The 13856-nt window shown below is 42.1% G+C and overlaps 1 pseudogene; it reads left to right on the forward strand.

Annotated features, from left to right (window-relative positions):
* Nucleotides 1–446: 446 nt before the first annotated feature.
* On the forward strand, nucleotides 447–1301 carry LOC137498438 (uncharacterized; annotated as a pseudogene).
* Nucleotides 1302–13856: the final 12555 nt, after the last annotated feature.

The following is a 13856-nucleotide window of genomic DNA, read 5'->3' on the forward strand; positions in this document are numbered from 1 at the left end:
TCTCCCTCCTTTCGATAACGTACAAAATTCTCTCGAAAGTCCTTCAGACCCGGGCAGAAGAGCAGCTCGATTTACAGTTGGGTGAATATCAAGGAGGGTTCAGAAAAAGTTGATCATGCGCAGAGCAGATCATGAATCTTAAGTCTGTTCTTTCTTATCTGAATCTCAGAAATAAGAAATTTGTGGTTACCTTCGTCGACTTCAAAAAAGCCTATGATTCTATAGATCGATATACACTCCTCCAAATTATAAAGGAGATGGGTGTAGACAACAAAACGAGAGCAATTATCCAACAGACTCTAACAAACACAACCTCTAGAGTGAAATTCAGGGGAAAGATTTAGGACATCTTCAAAATCAAGACAGGTGTAAGGCAAGGAGACGGATTATCGCCTCTACTCTTCAACTGTGTACTGGAGAAAATAATTCGCGAATGGCGCAAAGAGATGTCCAGGGATGAGGTCGGGATAGGACTTCAAATAGGATACAAGAGAACTGGCCTGACGATAGATTGCTTAGCTTTTGCAGATGATCTTGCGATATTCTCCGATTCCCTACATACCGCTGCAAAACAAATCAACCTACTTAAAACCCAAGCAGCAAAGGCTGGCCTCCAGATCTCCTTTGAAAAACCAGAGTTTATAACCAATATCAAGCCAGCTCCTAGAGAGTTAATTTTAGAACAGGGGAAAATAAAACGAGCAGAAGATTTTAAATACCTAGGCGAGTGAATAGCACCTAACAACTCTGAGAAACTACCAATCACATCTAGAATCAACAAGATGGAAGTGGAATACCAACTAACTAGAAATATCTACAAAAAAAGATCAGTGTCCATCAAGGCCAAGCTTAGGCATTATTGTTCAGTCATTCGTCCAGAGGCCCTTTATGCAGCAGAATGCCTTGTATTGAACAGGAAGGGTTTAATTGAAAAGTTAGAAGCCAAAGAAAGAAAAATCCTGAGAAAGATCCTAGGACCAATCGGAGAAAATGGTGAGTACAGGAGACGGCATAACAATGAGCTGTACCTGCATGTGGAAAGGATAACGGACACCATTCGGAAACGGAGGATTAATTTTTATGGCCACATAACACGTATTAGCTCACAGAGACTGACCAACCGGATCTTATCCTACTTTGTAAACAAGGAAACCAAGGGACCCTGGTGCACCGAAGTTGAAAAAGACCTTGAAGAAATCGGGATCACACATGAAGACATCCAGGAAAGTGTTCCTCTCCAGAAGAAAGTTCGAGCATACCAGCCATTCCAAGAAAAGCCGAAGTTGAAAACAGGCAAGAAGTGGACTGATGAAAGAAATAAGGCTCGCAGAAAGCGAATGCGGGAATACTGGCAAAGAATTAAAGCTCAAGGATGCAAACGGTTGAAATAACCTGGTCCACAGCCGGCGGAAACGAATAATAATAATAATAATAATAATAATAATAATAATAATAATAATATTAATAATAATAATAATAATAATAATAATAATATATGACTACAACCGGGCGAGATGGCCGTGTGGTTTGGGGCACGCAGCTGTGAGCATGCATCCGGGAGATAGTGGGTTCGAGCTCCAGTGTTGGCAGGCCTGAAGATGGTTTTCCGTGGTTTCCCATTTCCACACCAGGCAAATACCGGGGCTGTACCTTAATTAAGGCCACGGGCACTTCCTTCCCACTCCTAGCTCGTCTCTCTCCCATCGTCGCCATAAGACCTATCTGTGTCGGTGCGATGTAAAGCAAATAGTTAAAATATGACTACAAAACTAGTATTTACCAATTATGGTATAGCCCCAGCATAAACCAGAGAACGTAAGGCTATTATAGGTGATTTTAACTGTTACACTACAGCAGCCCAACCATCAACTACTACTGACAGTAATATATGTACGTATACACAGTATTGAAATGGAATCGTGTATGGCCTCCGGAGAGGCCTGGAGCACGTCTCTTGATTTGACTCCCGTAGGCGTTTTGCGCGTCGTGATGAGGATGAAATGTTGATGAGTATGGCACATACACCCAGTTCCAATTCCAGAGGAATTAACTAATTATACTTAATATTCCCAGGGAATCGAACTTGGAACCTCTGTGACCAAAGACCAGCACGCTAACCATTTAGCCATGGAGCCGGACATATACAGTACAGTGACTGTTTTACTGCAAATAAGAATCAAGTAAGATATAATTACAGTGGATAATATTAGCCATGTACTAAGTGGGACTTGGGATAAGAACTGCTTAAAGGGTGAATCACAGCTGAGTGCTAGAAAGAGAAATACGAGGCGGACGATCTTCTGTCACTCCACGTCCTCCTCCATTACAAATTATTTTTGAATATCCGTTGATATCCCTCAGAACTTTTACAAAAGGAGAGTGAATTTACGGCCGGCAAAAGCAGTGAGCGTGTTGATGTGGGTCGAGGATTCGTCTTTAGGAATAGCGAGCAGTGACATGTTTAGTGATCTCCTCGTGGATTCCTGAAAGTAACACTCAGAAACTGCTTTATGTTAATGAAATACACATTCATTATGCCTTTCAGCGTTCAGTCCGTAAGCCTGCGCGAATTTTCACAATGCGCCTCGCCAAGAATTGGCCGCGCTATAAGAGGCGTATCGCTGTGATCTGGCATTCGGAAGACGGTGGGTTCCATTTCCACACTCTGTAGCCTTGAAGGCGGTTTTCTGTGGCTTCCTATTTTCACATCAGCCGAAAGTCGGGCCTGAACCTGAACTAAAACCACGGCTGTTACATTCCAAATCCTATCACTTTCTCAAACTTGCGTCACCGAAAACCTTCGATGTGTTTGTGCGACGTTAAACTACCAGTATAAAAAAGAACTCTGTATGGGACAGAGAGCTCGAATATAGTTTATTTTCTTTCTTAATCCGTTTACATTCCAGGGTTTATATTTCCCTCGGACTTACTGTGGAGAGGGATCTCACTTCTACCGGCCCAAGTGCAGTGTCCTTGAGCGTGAGATTTCGGGTCGGGAAATTCAACCAGGGAGGAGGACCAGTACCTCCCACAGGCGGCCTCACCTGCCGTGCTGAACACTGGCCTTGTGGGGGATGGAAAGATTGGAAGGGAGAGAGAAGGAAGGGGCACAGAATCGACCGTGGCCTTAAGTTAGGTGTCATCCCGGCATTTGTCTGGAGGAGAAGTGTAAAATCACGGAAAACAACTTCGAGGATGGCTGTGATGGGAATCGAACCCCCCTTTACTCAGTTGACCTCCCGAGGCTGAGTGGATCCCATTCCAGTCCTCATACCACTTTTCAAATTTCGTGACAGAGTCGGGAATCGAACCTAGGCATCCGGGGGTGGCAGCTAATCACACTACACCACAGAGGCGGACGAATTTAATTTCCACCCATCCATCATAAGTTGAAATATGTTCAGAACCGGAAGGGTGAGGTACAAATCGCTGCCCATCCTGGGTTACGATTTCATCTCAGAAAGGACATAGGGCTGTAAGCCCGAGACCAAAACCAAAATTAACTTAGGTGGTTCCAGCTACCCCAAAAGCGGCTGGGATAAGCTGAAGAAAGTTATTTTAATTCAACTTTTAAGTTGGCAATTTGATTATAGACATCGGCATGACGAACAACATGCAGACCCAGGTTAATTTTTATTTCAAAAATCCACATGCCGCAATTAGAATTTGAACCGCGGCCACATTGATGAGGAACCAGTATCAAGCTCGGCGGCTTGAATGCCGGCCAACAGATACGGTATTCCTTCTCCTGGAAGAATACATCTAGACACAATGGGCATGAGGGTATCATGTTCGATAAAATTCTGGTTCACCAAGGAGAAGAGAGCACTCTACGGTCAAAGAGCTAAACGTATGTTTAGATAATATTGTTCATGGTTTAGGGCATAGGTGGGCAATGGGAGTACCCCGCTCCTTGAGCTAGCCACATTAGCGCGGGAAGTGCCGGGAGTAGTTAACTTCTAGTAGTTTGTGCTGTAAGGACTAGATGGTGATATGCGGGGTCAAGGCGCAAGCAAAGCCACACCAATGTACGGCGTGTGTGTGTTATGTATACTCAATATAAGCGTACAGTTCGTTTGTGGTTCATTTTTAATGCTGTATTCCTAAATAAGCTTTTATGTTGGTCTGTAGTCTTTCTATGACTACAGGTGGTAGGCAAGGGAGTGTTTAGTTCTCAAATGTAGAAATAATTTATTTTTCTCGGTATGCACAACCTAATCAAATTAATATAATGGAACGTATTCACATAGCACAAGGCACTTGTATACAAAAAAAATTATTTTGCTTCCTCACCATAAATCGAATGCACTGAATAGAACGAGACATGAGGCACAATAAAACTCTTAAAATTTAAATCTGTTTAGATACGCGCCCATTCAATAGTTGTAACTGAGAGCCGTGGAAGCAGCTGCTAGGCTGTACTCTGCACCTTTACCTACCAGAGCTGAAGCGCTGCTCATTGAGCCGAATTGTGTCTGCCTTTGATTTAGGAGAATATTATTTTCGCTTGAAGATCAACTACGTCGCCCTCTGCCCGCACTCAGTAAATGCATATGAAGATGATGTTTCGCATCTGTTTTACTGATGCGCGTCACTTGATGTGAAAACTAAACGTAACGAAACAAATAAAAAAAAAACGAAATGAAACTCAACCAAATTATATTACACTAAATTAAAATCAAATAAATGAAGAAATCACGTAAACAAAATTAAAATAAAATAAACCATACGATGAAACTACATTGAATTTTTATTGAACAAAACAGTATTAAACTACATATTGGAACCGTTTCGTTTAATTAATAGACTGAATTAAACCTAACTAAGTTAAATTAAACACAATAACATAATTTTAATTAATTTCACGCGGGTATTTTTAGCCGGCTGCAGCTCATGTAAGGCACCCCCTCCGATGAGGGTGGGCGGCATCTGCCATGTGTAGGTAACTGCGTATTATTGTAGTGAAGAATAGTGTTATGTGTGGTATGTGAGTTGCAGGGATGTTGAGGACAGCACAAACACTCAGCCCAGGAGCCTTTGGAATTAACCAATGAAGGTTAAATCCCCTTTCCGGCTGCGAATCGAACCCGGGACGCTCTGAACCGAAGGCCAGTACGCTGACCATTCAGCCAACGAGTCGGACAAACATAAACGCGAGGTGGTGCAGCTCTTTTCAGGCACACCCCCAATGGATGTGAGCTGCATGTATGAATCCAACCACATACCAGCATTCCTGCCATTCTTAAATTTCTGGCAGCATCGGGAATCGAACCCGGACCTCGAGGACTGCAGCTAATAACACTAACCGTTACGCTACGGAGGCGGGTAATAAAACATGATATATTAGTTATACATATATTGCACCCAAATTGCCTTAGGTGATATGGTGGAATATTTAATTTATTAATGTTTTATTAGAATCGAAGCAGCACTCGACAATTCTACCAAGGACTGCAGAAATTATTACAGCCCAGGTTTATAACGGAGAGGTCAACTGAACCCTCAACCAGCCAACCAAGCAACCAGTCAGTCAGTCAGTCAGTCTCAGTACGAGCAGCCGTATGCGTGTAAAGTATTCCTTTGTGCCCAACCGACTTCGAATGAACGCCAGACGACCGACTATTCAGGGCGTACATCAATATAATTTTAAAATATAAGTGAATAGTCACAAACTCTATTTATTCCTTTTCAGTGGGGAGGATAGTCTCCAAGCAGATGACTTTCTTAGTTTAATAATGCGCCATTGCCGATCTAATAAGGCAAGGCGTAACATACGAAGCGGAGACGAATGTAGCCAGTTTGTTCTAAAGGCAGTTGAGTTGGAGAGTCTAAATTCTGCAGGAACAAAAGGAACATTCTTATCAGGTACCAGAGGGAACATTTTGGTAAATACCAACCTTTCTTGTGTATCCACCTGTCTCCAAGTTCGCTACTCTCCTTGAGCTCATTAAGAACATTCCGTTAACCAGGCAGGCAGAGGACTATGAACCAGAGGTGAAAATTGTAAATAATTGCTAGCCAGCATCCTAGGACAGGTGTCCTGATAAACGAGATTTTAAAGGACCAGTTTTTCCCCGCAGAGTTGACCTGCTGATAGGAAATTATGTAACTGCAGGACAACTTCACACCACTATAATAGAGTGAGATTATCATCGGGAGTGCCTTAGGTTAAGTATAGTATTAGAGCATAGAATTAATTTGAAGAAGAGTGTTACGCGTGTGCGAAAATAAGGTGTGTGTGATCAGTGTATAAATAATATGTGCCAATTTGGATATGCACCAATCTTTGCATGAGATATTTAGTCAACTCAAAGTTATGGGATTTACGAAGTTTTCTTCATAACGTCAGAATATAAGGATACTGAGGTCCATAAAGGGATCTGTATTGATAGCCTTATAGTAATAAAATAATTGGGAACTTCTAAGGAATAAATGATAAATGTTTTGTATTGTTCATGTAAACAGTGAGATAATTGATGCAGTGCCGACAGGATGGGTAGAAGTGAGTTGGGGTCTGAAATAAATGAAAAGTATCGAGCAGTAAGCAAATTTTGTCCCACAATGATAAAGTAATAAAGCCGCGCAAGAGGAGGAAAGTGTTACGTTGAATTACCAGTGAAAAATTCGTGGATTAACAAGTTTCGTGTCACGCTTCGCTATGAGAGCAAATGTCTGCGAGTAAGGATTGAAAGAACATAAATAAAGCTCCGAGGAAGTAATAAGAGAGAATTATAAATTAGAATATGCATTGAAAATAAGAGATGAAATAAATAGGGACAAGACGCATTGTGATAGAGGAATGCAGATGCCTGATTATAAATGCTCTGACACAGGATACAAAGACCTTAATAATCACGACATCCAGAGGCACTGGAAATACACTGACTGACAAAGCAAATGCAACACCAAGAAGGAGTAGTTCGAAAGGGATGAAAGTTGGGGAAAAAACAGAGACGGCACGGACGAATAATTGATGTTTATTTCAAACCGATATGCAGGTTACACAATGCGCACGGCATCGACTCAGTAGGATGTAGGGCCACCGCGAGCGGCGATGCACGCAGAAACACGTCGAGGTACAGAGTCAATAAGAGTGCGAATGGTATCCTGAGGGATGGTTCTCCATTCTCTGTCAACCATTTGCCACAGTTGGTCGTCCGTACGAGGCTGGGGCAGAGTTTGCAAACGGCGTCCAATGAGATCCCACACGTGTTCGATTGGTGAGAGATCCGGAGAGTACGCTGGCCACGGAAGCATCTGTACACCTCGTAGAGCCTGTTGGGAGATGCGAGCAGTGTGTGGGCGGGCATTATCCTGCTGAAACAGAGCATTGGGCAGCCCCTGAAGGTACGGGAGTGCCACCGGCCGCAGCACATGCTGCACGTAGCGGTGGGCATTTAACGTGCCTTGAATACGCACTAGAGGTGACGTGGAATCATACGCAATAGCGCCCCAAACCATGATGCCGCGTTGTTTAGCGGTAGGGCGCTCCACAGTTACTGCCGGATTTGACCTTTCTCCACGCCGACGCCACACTCGTCTGCGGTGACTATCACTGACAGAACAGAAGCGTGACTCATCGGAGAACACGACGTTCCGCCATTCCCTCATCCAAGTCGCTCTAGCCCGGCACCGGTCTATGCTGTGGAGTCAATGGTAGTCTTCTGAGCGGACGCCGGGAGTGCAGGCCTCCTTCAACCAATCGACGGGAAATTGTTCTGGTCGATATTGGAACAGCCAGGGTGTCTTGCACATGCTGAAGAATGGCGGTTGACGTGGCGTGCGGGGCTGCCACCGCTTGGCGGCGGATGCGCCAATCCTCGCGTGCTGACGTCACTCGGGCTGCGCCTGGACCCCTCGCACGTGCCACATGTCCCTGCGCCCACCATCTTCGCCACAGGCGCTGCACCGTGGACACATCCCTATGGGTATCGGCTGCGATTTGACGAAGCGACCAACCTGCCCTTCTCAGCCCGATCACCATACCCCTCGTAAAGTCGTCTGTTTGCTGGAAATGCCTCCGTTGACGGCGGCCTGGCATTCTTAGCTATACACGTGTCCTGTGGCACACGACAACACGTTCTACAATGACTGTCGGCTGAGAAATCACGGTACGAAGTGGGCCATTCGCCAACGCCGTGTCCCATTTATCGTTCGTTACGTGCGCAGCACAGCGGCGCATTTCACATCATGAGCATACCTCAGTGACGTCAGTCTACCCTGCAATTGGCATAAAGTTCTGACCACTCCTTCTTGGTGTTGCATTTGCTCTGTCCGTCAGTGTATTTAGTCGATTCCAGACTGTGTCCTCTAATATGAAGCAGAGTTAAATTGATACCCAATTATATTATAATTAAAAAGTACATCTGTGGATGATACTAATGATAATAACAATAATAATCAAAATCAGATGATAAATTCCTGTCACGGTGACATTTTTCTACGAAGATTATACTTATGTCTATGATTTTGCTTGAGGTTTCATTTGTAATGTTATCAAGGAAGAACAATTATAGGATATTTTACGATGATATTACAGCCTGATGTATTCTCGAGAAGTAGGTTACATGCCTGTTATTTCGATCTGACTCTTTTGATGTTAAAGTTAAGCGACTCTTCAAACTAGTTTAAATTGTTATGGTGATCATGATATGAGATCATTTGACTTGGCCACACATCGTCCCCGGTGAGACATTACCACAGCCATTGTGACGAGTAAAATCATCAGAGTGTTTAGAATCTTAGGAGTAAATAACAATCAGATTGGTACGTGATTTTATTGCTCTGTGTAAATAGTATAGATTAGATATGATAGGATGTCTTCCCTTTCAGGAGTGTATTTAGATGGTAGAATTAGGATAACAGAGGCTGAGCTGATTCTCTCTCGTGCAATTTAGTTTGTTTTATGGTCAACGTGGGAGGTTTCACCCACAATGTAATTTAAATATGTGGTCAGTAACCTTAGGGAAGGAAGGCAGCTTGGTTACATCTTTTAAAGCAACATTTCTCTTACAGTATACAAGCAAATTGCAACTGAATAATTAAATCACTGAACAGAACTCTGTAAAGTGTAAGTGAATAAGACTGAAAATGTAAAACCTTAGACTTTAAAGCATTTCCTTAGTATGTGGGGTAAAATATCTGCGAATCATGCAGACGCAATCGGGTTAAAAAATTGAGTGTGTAAAATGTTAATATGTAGGTGTTAGGCAGGTCTGCTCAGGTAATCTAAAGGAATAATTAATAATAAATTGACACACAGAATCCATGTGTACAACACAGTGATCATAAGGGCTCATAAGTGTTTACAACTTGCTCATAATCAATTCATGCAGGCCATAGTTAGCTCATATTCAGTTAATGTTCAGATCAGGTCGATTATGTATTGTAATAAGTTGATGTAATTTTATTTGAGTATCCATCCGATACCAGGTCACGATAGGCCAGTTAAGCCCATAACTACTTTATGCTAATTTAGATAACGATAATATGAAAGGGAGAAGTAAGCTCCGAAATTGAGGCGAGTTCTCAGGAAACTCCTATCATTTATTGGAGAAGTTTTAATTCATATATTTCAGTGTAACTTTTTAAATTATTTTAATACTGATAACTTTCAATTAAATTAAAATAACTTCAACACAGCTCAGAATTAACTTACGTAGGCTAACGATTACTGTGTTTGACATTTCAAAATGAAATATAACTAAGGTTATGTCAATCATTTAATCTATATTGCACATCATTGGTATCATCAATCAGTTTGGAATCAGTTAATCATTTTCATTGAGGGTGATCTTGTAAGAGTATTTAGTTAAGTGATTTATGGAGAAACGTTCCTTATGACGTAATCTAACTATTTGTTGTCCTAAAATTTGATTAGCTTTGATGATTTCTGTTGTCCAGTCCGGCTCCATGGCTAAATGGTTAGCGTGATGGTCTTTGGTTACAGGCGTTCAGGATTCGATTCCCGGAGGGGTCGGGAATTTTAACCATTATTGGTTAATTCCGCTGGCACGAGGGCTGGATGTGTGTGTCGTCTTCTTCATCATTTTATCCTCATCACGACGAGCAGGTCGCCTACGGGAGTCAAATCAAAAACTTGCACCTGGCGAGCCGAAATGTTTCTTCCGAGCTCCTGGCACTAAGAGCCATACGCCATTTCTTTTTGTCCAATTAAACTGTTGGGAATTGAATTAATTTCACGTTTATAATAAAATAGTTAAATACTTGTGTACCGGGCGGTACACCTCCGCTCCGCGAATTCAAACATTGCGCCAGTTGAAACTCCTCTACTGGAGGAAGCCTGAACTTTAACTACAGTGTTAATTCTCAAGTTTCTCAGAAGATGTCCCTACTTGTAAATTTTGAAGTGTTCTGAACTGTGTCGTTTTAGGTGTATTTTTGTTTTCCCTGTAGTAAGAAGTGTGAACATTCTCTTCAAGATGGCAGTACTGAAGGACTACAATTGTGCACCCTAGTGCGAAGTGAAAGAACTGTTTTTTTGGAGAACTTTTGTGTTCATAAGTTTGTTCTTTGTTAAATTTCTTTCAGTCATTTGTTTGGGTTGGCAGTATAACCCTTCCCTTTTCCCTTGTTTTGAATTTAACCAATCCCGAATTTCTCTAATTAATTTTCCACCAATAATGTGTTTCTTCCTCATCTGGTGTAGTGGTTTTCGTTGTTAGCCAATAAAAGCTTGTGGGCGGGTGTTCTTATTCTTGAAAGGTCTCGAATGTTCCACGAGGGTATATAAACTGCTGATTTTCTGGTCTCCTCGCCACTTCAGTAACATCTATCATAGTGTAAATTATGTAGCAGGGGCGGGAAGCGCCTCTTTCGTCGGGCAGCAGTTCTTCAATAAGGTAATGGCCTTTTAATACTTCTTTTCTTGCTAGCTGAGCAGTTTAACTCTCGGGGCAGGTTCGATACCTTTTACCATGTAACTTTCCTCTAAAATGTAAAAGACTCTTGGTATAAATTCTGTCTCTTTAAACTACAAATTGGGATAGAGAGTGCCTAACCCTCTCGAGCTCCCATTCATTTTGTTTTGAGGTGACTACGTTTTCATAACAGTTTCCCTTCTACTCGTAATGTCATAAAGTTTTCTATCGTGTCACCTCCGTATAATGGGATTAGCCCTTGCATAAGCGGCCTAGGGCCAAATTAGGTTTTAATAAAGTGTATTGGGAGTGCAAGTACGCCTCCACTCAAATTGGTATTTTGGGGCCATGTCATTGACCTGTTTCTTTACTTAATAGGCCTCAGTAGGTTGGGAATTTTTTACCCCTGTGTTATTGTACTTGGAGGACAGCTTGAATGTGGAGTTTGGTGTGGCCTTTGATGGGCTTGAACTTTGAGAGCGAGTTGCTCTTTCTTAAAATTTGGTTTCTGTGTGCCTCGAGGAGGCTTTACCGTGTAAAGGGGAGCAAGTGCTCCTAGGCATGATTGGGGTTTTCTGCCCCTGTGTTGAACCTTGTATATAAGTGAAGTTGGGCTTATTGCTCAAGAATTGTGTATCTGGCCCTCGGAGCCAAATCCTGTAATAACTGTAACTGTACATTCTCGATGTGTTGCTAGGCTACTGAGTACCTGTTATATTTGTTATTTCTTGATTTTGAAAAAGAAAATATAACCGTGTTAAATTTTAAATTAACTTTAATTTCGTAGATTGAGACCTATTCATCCCAGCACCTTCTTTCACCTCTAACTACCACGGATATCTCCGTAACAATTTGGTTTGGTCCACTCTCATTTAGTAGCGATAGTACGCGCAGTATTTAATTCCCTTATGTGCCAACTTATGAAGAACGATCCCGAACTGATTGCGTTCCAAGCAGATGAGATTCTCCGATCGGTAAGTATACTTTATTACACAGCGCCGTGGCAGAACGCTAGACCAGATTACCATCACTTCAACGTTTCCAAGGGAACATTAAACATCTTCACTATGGACTATTATGCCTTTCAGGCTTCAGTCCGTGAATGAACAATACGCCTCCACTATTTATATCAACCTCTTTGGACTCACTAAGTTCCATATCTCTCGTCTTTAAAATATTTTGAAACTGAGGCTAATCATCGTCACCTTGGTCTCCCTCTACACCTCTTACCCTCTACTATCCTCCTTCATTCCCCTCATACGACCCCACTACTGAAGTCTGTTTATGCTAACGGATTCATCCATCGAGGTCATTCCAAACTTAGTTTTTAGCTCCACATTCCGAGTACCCTCCTACCATTGATCCCACCTGTTTTTACCAGTAAACATTCTTGCTACCTTCATGGCTGTTACGTTTAACTTACGAACAAACTATCCTGACTCCACCCAATTTTCACTCTCCCACAGCAATGCTTGTCTGAAAAATGACTGGTACAGAGAAGTTTAGCCCGGGAGCTACATCTTAGTTATAGAATGCCGTCGATCGCAACTGCGAGCTCACTGCACTAGGTTCGCTGCTCATTAATTAAATATCACTTAATGTAGTACCATCCTCGGATAATATACATTACCCAGCGAGTGGCTGCACGGGTTGGGTCCGGTAACTTTCACCTTGGATTCGGGAGATAGTGGATTCGAACCCCACTGTCAGCAGCCCTGAAGATGGTATCCTTGGTTTCTCATTCTCACATAAGGAAAATGCTGTGGCTGTACCTTAATTAAGACCACGGCAGCTTCCTTCCCACTCCTAGCACTTTCCTATCCCATATGACATATCTGTGTGCAAAGCAACTTGTAAGAAGACATAAATTAAATTAAACTAGATTGAACTGATCTACACTAAACTAAACAACACTAAACAAAACTAATCTAAATTAAAACAAACCAAGAGAAAGTAAAGTGAATTCATCCAAACAAAACTACTGCAATCTGAACTATACTAAAGTTAATTGAAAATACTGTGATCTAAACTAAGTACAACTAGAATAAACCAAACTAAGGTCAATTACAATGATCTAAATGAAACTGAAGTGAAGGAAACACAATTAAAAATGTCTAGATTAAACTACAAGGAAAATAACGGAAATAACTTTGCTTTAGGTGGAGCGAAAAAAATGCACCAGTAAACTAATACTATTAGCTTATAACTAAACAGAAGTAAGTTGAAGTAAAATAATTTAAACTTCTACATACTTTTGAGGTTTTGAACAAAGTTCTCCAGAATAAAGACGTGTTCTATTCTTTTACTGAGATGCATATCCGGCTCAAAGTCCAAATGCTGCACTTTGGTTCAGGGGGTCCGTTGTTCAATTCCAGGCACGGTCGGGGATTTTAACTGGGTATTTGTGTCATCTATAGCATTAGAATAAAATTTACCTTAGGTATGGCTCCATTATCACAGACGCGTCAACTCGAAGGCCTGCACCAGGCCTCACCAGGCAATACACGTCATTATGATTATTAATATTAGTATTATTAGTAATATAACTGATATAATCTCCCCTGCAAACCATGAGACCTTGCCGTGGCGGGGAGGCTTGCTTGTCCCAATGAAGCAGATAGCCGAGCCGCAGGTGCAGCCATATCGGATGGGTATCTGTCGAGAGACCAGACTAACGAATGGTTCATCGAAAGCGAAGTAGCAGCCTTGCGGAAGTTGCAAGCGTGGCAGTCTAGATGATTGACTGATATGGCCTCGTGATAATACTTAATATGGCTTAGCTGTGTTGATACTCGTACACGGCTGAAAGCAACGGGAAACTACAGCCGTAACTAACTCCCGAGGACATGCAGCTCTCTCTGTATGAATGATGTTCTGATGATGACTTCCTCCCGGGTAAAATATTCCGGAGGTAAAGTAGTCCCCCATTCGGATCTCAGGGTGGGGACTACACGAGAGGGGGCAATCATCAGGAAG

This window comes from Anabrus simplex, chromosome 2, assembly GCF_040414725.1.
Source record: "Anabrus simplex isolate iqAnaSimp1 chromosome 2, ASM4041472v1, whole genome shotgun sequence".
NCBI lineage: Eukaryota > Metazoa > Arthropoda > Insecta > Orthoptera > Tettigoniidae > Anabrus > Anabrus simplex.